At 44.3% G+C, this 6,046-nt stretch overlaps 1 long non-coding RNA gene across 2 annotated transcripts; it reads right to left on the bottom strand.

The window, feature by feature from the left end:
• Positions 1-861: 861 nt before the first annotated feature.
• LOC129052944 (uncharacterized) lies at positions 862-5,924 on the bottom strand. Of its 2 annotated transcripts, none has more exons than XR_010138971.1 (2): positions 5,734-5,924; positions 862-4,216 (listed from the first exon to the last, which is right to left on the bottom strand). It is a non-coding gene; the product is annotated as an uncharacterized LOC129052944 (long non-coding RNA). The 2 variants fall into 2 exon arrangements; XR_010138970.1 differs by having other exon boundaries at positions 862-2,465.
• Positions 5,925-6,046: the final 122 nt, after the last annotated feature.

Here is a 6,046-nt window from a genome sequence, read left to right as displayed (position 1 = left end):
TGTGAGGTGGGGATAAGAGCAAAAAAGCCTTTCTCTTCAAGGAGGAATAGGGCGAGGAGTGTGTGTGTGTGTGTGTGTGTGTGTGTGTGTGCGCGCGTGTGTGTGTGTGACAGAGAGAGAGAGAGAGAGTTTGTGTGTACGTAAGTTCCTACACCTTTAAATCAGGCTCCCCTGTGAGGACCTGTTCTGACCCAGGTCAACACAGTTTTCTTTTCTCCATGTAATTAATGTCAAATCAACTTCTGCACTCTTCAAGGAAGCTGCCATGTTGCTACTTCTGGTTCCCATGCAGCCCCTAGGTCAGCTCATGTTTCACAAGGAGCTGCTCCCCTTTTGCAATGATTACAGAGTAGTACACGAAAGTAACAAAAAGGAGTCCTCCACTTCACCACCACCCAACATGCCAAATCCAGGGTAAAAACCTCAACGTTTTCCTCATTCCAGACACTAGTTTCTCCTAGTTGGCGAAAGGAACAACTCTTTCTTCCCCATCGTGCTTACAAGCCTCTGAAATAGGGCCTCCACCCAGGGGAAACCTCAACTTCCTTCATGAAACAACTCTGCGTCCAGACCCTACAGCCTTTGAAAATACCCATTATCTTTCCCTACTACCCGTAGAAAAATGAGTTTTAGGTGTTGGGAAGAGAATCTTGGTTGCCTTTTCACTGGTAAGAGGAGCCACACATCCAGGGACGCTGCTCCATAAGAGCTAAGGACTCCCAGGGATATCTCAAAGTCATTCATCTTAAAGAGCCTAGAGATCACTGATTCTAATACTCCCATATTAGAGATGAGACAATGAAGCTCAGAGAGGAAGAAAAACACAGTTAGTGGTAGAAAGGAGAACAAAAGTCAGGCCTGTGAACTCCTCAATGCATATATTTATTGCAGCATCTGGATCATCTTTGCCTCAAAACTGAGAATACTTTTAAATACAGGACAAGCTAGTAAAGAATTCCTGTGTAATAAAGATAGTCCACAGCTGCAGAGGCTAAACAAAAATGAGATGATAACATGGGACCTTTCTTAGGCAGATGGCTGGTTGGGGAAAGTAGATGAGTGAAAAGAGGAAAAGATCTCCAGAAGAGAGGGAAGGTATAAAGTTTCTCTAGGACAGTTTCCCAAATCGTGCTTCACTGGACATTGACACAGGAGAAGGCTGTGGGGGAAAAGAAAATTCATGATCAGATAGGTATGGCAAATGCCTCATTCTATGGTTTCCTCTTTGAGAGTCTCAATGCAACATTAGACTATTAAAGGCTCTGAAAAATCCTACAAGAAAGCACCTGTATAACCTTGTGTAACCAAGTAGTACCAAAATTTATTTGCCCTCTGAGTCTGCTATTTTACCCTCTTCCTCCAGCCCTTGACACTGTTTCTCAGGAAGAAAAAATCCTTCATGCTGGCTACTACCTCATATGCTCTGTAACATTGTGGTGTTCACAGTTTGATTTTGTTTTCAAAATCCAGGGTAGAATTTGGCTCCCAAACCTAAAGCTAGTAGACAAGAGGAAAGTCAATCAATCAGTAAATATTTATTATTTTCTGTAACTAAAGTACTGGGCTGTGGTAGGGGAGACAACAATCAAAGACATAGCCTTGTCTTCCAGAAGCTCACAATCTAGTTGGGAATTCAAGAATACCCCTAGAAAAGTCCACTGACAGTTCAAGAGGTGCTATTAGACAGTAGGAGAGAAAGGGGCACACACCAGGGCACAGGGAAGAAGTGCTTTGTGAATAAAGAAGGAAAAAGTGTTAAGTTGACTTTCAAAAGTCTCTGGAAACACTGGACTTTAGCTGGTCCAGGAAATATACGGAAGAATTGGACAGGCAGGAATAAATGGAGAAAGTGTTCCTAGAGGAAAAGACATGTGGAAAAGGGGAGAGGTAGGCAAGATCAAGGAGTGTTTAGAAGGCAAGACTGAGTATCAAGAAAGTGAATTTCTAAGCCCTGCTTACTCAGGTAAGCCATGATGCTTGTGTGAGAATTCTGATGTCCTAGATAGGAGACTCTGGGAGGCGAATATGAAGGAAGAAAATAATAATGAATCAAAGAGCACTTCCATTCCCGGATGCTTTATACATTTTCAAGACTATTGCGCCCCCATCAGCACTCTCATGGTATGTGTAGACACAGCCCAGGGCTGTATTTCCCAGAGATGCCACACTTTTCCCCTGGTGTCCTCAGATATAATGCCTCAGTTCCTGCAGAGTCACGTAAAATAACTTGTGAGAACTTGGTGCTTGGTAAGCATCCTTGTATCCAGCTGGCAGTCCATTCGTCATATACCATCTGCCCTGGCCTGGAGCTGGTAAGCATGTGCCGCACTTGGGGTATTTGACAAACTGACACTCTACCACACGGAGTGTCTAACTCAGCTTGTCAAATACACGGAGCGTGGCACTGCAGGAGGCCAGGCCAAGAGCTTCTGTGGGGAAGTGAGATCTTCCTGGGAGATGTGACCCTAGAGGGAAAGAGAGAGAAAGGAGTGATGAAGTCACACCCTTAGCCCCGGGGATCTTGCTCAAAGGACCAGCCAAAGCACCAGAATAGGGAAGTGAGCAAAATAGGCATAAGGTTCCTAACCAGAAGAGAGATCCTGAAGATAAGCAGGTAAAGCCCGAGTGACACCCAGTGCTCAGCTGGAAGCTCATCAGGCCTGAGTCCTGTAACTATGGCATTTCTAGGGGTCCCAAGCTTCAGTGGGTTCCTCTATGCAGCACAGAGGGGAAAATTTGGTCATCATCCTGCCTCCCTGACTTGAGGAAAGTACCAGACCCTAGAGTCAGCATCCTTGCTCCCTCTTCTCAATTCTCCCAAGCTGCGTTTTCAGAGCTGTGGTTATGCACATAGGCTTTGAGGTTAAACATGAGCTTAAATCCTAGTTCTTCCATTAGCTAGCTAGGCAACCTTGGATACATCATTTCACCTCTCTGAGCTCAAGTTTGCTACACCCACAAAATGTATGTAAGTATAGTACCTACCTCATAAGGTTATTGTGAGAATGACAGGGGATAATGCATGTAAAGCCTTTGGTTCAGTATTCAATACACAACAAACGCTCAAAAAGTAGTGGTTGTACGACCAAAATGAAAGAAAGAGCTATTGGCAATTGATTTAGCAGGATCTGGACAGGTGTGACATTGATTTCTTGTGGTCTCAGCCTTGCCTAACATGATCCTCTTGACCCATAGGGACTCAAGAATGGCAGCTATTAAACTGCCCTTAAAGATCATCTAGTCTCACTCACTTAGGTTATAAATGAGATAACAAAGGCTCATGCTGGGGAGGAGACTTGTAAAGTTTATACAATAAATTTTTTGCAGTTCAGCAGTATGCCTTATACAGCTTTCCTCATTGGTTATTTTGCCCCCCTTCTCTGTATATCCCTCTGGAAAACAGGAGACACATCAACAAAGAGGGCAAAAACAGGCAATAGCTTTGCAAAGCAGCATTTGGGATCACTGAACCCACAAGCCACCAGGGCAATAAGGAAGCTGCCAGAAGCAGGGTCAGGTCTGAAACTTCTGGGAGAATTCCCTTGGCAACAATCAGATCCTGTTGCTAAAAATGCCAGGTTGCTGGTATCAAATTACTGCCCTTACCAGCTGTGGCAGTTGATCTGTGAGCAGGTAGCTGGTCTACATTAAATATTGTCATGAAAAGTGGCAAACATCACAAGGTTACCAGAAATGATAAACTGCCCCCATGAGGCTGGAAAGCCCTGTCCAAGCAAAGGCAAGACAGAGGGATTCAGCCTTGTCTTTCAACAAGAAAACACTCAGTGTCTTTTCTTGCTCAATTCTTTTAATTGAATGTAAGGAGGTAACATACCCCTTCAATTTAAGTTCTGGCAGTAATCTCAAAACTAAAGCTCTTTCACTCCCTCACTTCCTTTTCTACCTACCCAATTCAGCCTAAGCCACCCAGCAGCAAAAGCAGCAGTCATGGTCACCAAATATGGCATGAAAGAATCAGACAAACTTGTGTTCTAATGCTGTCTTGGCCATCAACTAGCCAATAATGGCTTGAGCAAGTCTTTCTTGGGGTTTCAGTTGTCTTCTCTGGAAATGGGGACAAGAAGACTTACCTGGCAAAGTTGTTGGAAAGTGTTGCTAAGCTTTCCAGAGCCTCCCACATAGGAGCTCAAAAGGACCTTGTCTCAGCCCCTGGACCTATGGTTGGAGGCCAGCCAAGCAAGCTGATTAACAGAGTCTGAGTTGGGGATGGCAGGAAAAAAAGAAATGGATTGTTACCTTTTTTGTGTCATTACCCTCATTGGCTGCCAGCTCCAGTAAGAAGACCTAGATAAGCTGGAGGTGTTCACAGCCTTTTGAATGCCTTTTCTGACTTTATTCACCTCCAGAAAGCCTGGAAAGGAGGCATAAAAGGGGCTAAAAATTATTAGTACTTTGAAATTTGTAAAGCCTTATAGACAACATTGCTCCAGTATTAATGGAAGGAGTTAGTGGCTGAGCTGAAACTAGACTGGTTTCATTTCCACTCTTGCTGTTCATGCCTCTCCAATGGAGTGTATGTAAGAAAATCACATTCAGTTGAGAAATGTTCACCAGACCCATAGAAAGAAGAGATAAATGTCTATGTGGGATGATATTAAGGGAATTTGAAAGCTCTTCTCTTGGTCTGTTATATTACTTAGAATAACATCATTTTTCCCCATATGAAATGCAAAATCGTCTATTGGAGAGCTTCACCAAGCCACTATTGTTGATGCAAAGGATGAGTCAGTTTTTATGGAGGGAATTGGAGGGAATAGACCAGAAGAAGGAGGGGTAAGTAGGTGTGTAGGAAGCTCTGAACACTCAGAATGAGCCAAGTACCTGAAAGAAAAATAGAGGAAAAGAAGAAGTCCTCAGGACCATGCCTAAAAATTCCAGACTGCCTCTAGAATGAGGAGGCCCAACTGGGTCAGTTACAGGACAGGTCCTGCTGCTTGATGTCTCAGTCCTCCTAGGACTGACCTGGGAGCCCAGACCCAGCTGTGCTACAGATTCTCTGTATGACTTCGGGCAAGTCCCTTTCTTCCTCTTTCTGGACATCAGTTTCTTCCATATGTACCTAGTCTCTAAGAGTCTTTGAATTCTGAATCTCTAGGAGTCAAAGATTGGACTAGAAAAGAGGCTTTCATCTTTGAGTCATGCCTCTCAGAGAGTGCTATATGGATTACCACCAGCACTCTCCTCTTGAATGTGTTCAGCCCCACCCACGGTTACATATGCAAAGATTACTCTCATCTTCTTTCTTGACAGAGGGCTGACAATCATGAAAATAAGGAATCTAATAACTATGGGTCTCTAGACAGCATCTATCTAATCATTCTTTTCCTCTTTTTACTTTTTTATTTTGCAAAAGGGGTGAAAAAACTGTGTCCTAGATTGGAGAAAGGACTTACCCAAAGATACACATTGGGTAAATGGTAAAACAAGGACGGCTACTCAAATTTCCTGACTCCTGGGTCCAAAGAACATTCCACTTCCATGTGACTATCTCCAAAGCATCCTGATTGGATAGAAAATATCCTATCCCCTTTTCCCCTCTATTAGAACCTCTAGGATAAAAGGCCAATGGAAACCTTCTTCCTCCCACCTTTGTCCTTGATCCCTGAGGAGGGTCTGAGGAGAATGGGATGGGCAGATCCAAGCCACCCTTGGCTGCCATGGACTCTGCCCCAGCTTGAGAATCCAAGAAGAGAGGGCAAATGGATACCATACCTGTCAGTGGAGTGGTGCCTTGGTCATGGAGGGGACTCTGATTCCCCAGTGCTGAACCAACCTGCAGGGGCCAGATGGAATTGGACTTTCTGCCGTGAGCAAGAAGCTTCTGTGTTTTGAAGGGCCCTTGGTGTCTTCAACAGGAAACAGAAATGAGGAAGATAAGACTGAGGTTAGCCAACGGAAATCTGGGTGCAAAATGACAAAACAATGCTGTTGTGAAAGGGTCTGCTACTGCAGCAATAGTAGCAGGCCACTGCCCTGCCTCCACCAACTCCCAGCTGACCTTCAACAGACACTAACTTTCCAAGCT

Source organism: Pongo abelii, chromosome X (assembly GCF_028885655.2).
Source record: "Pongo abelii isolate AG06213 chromosome X, NHGRI_mPonAbe1-v2.0_pri, whole genome shotgun sequence".
NCBI lineage: Eukaryota > Metazoa > Chordata > Mammalia > Primates > Hominidae > Pongo > Pongo abelii.
The sequence above is the reverse complement of the archived record's forward strand: the minus strand, read 5'-3'. Positions and strand labels throughout refer to the sequence as shown.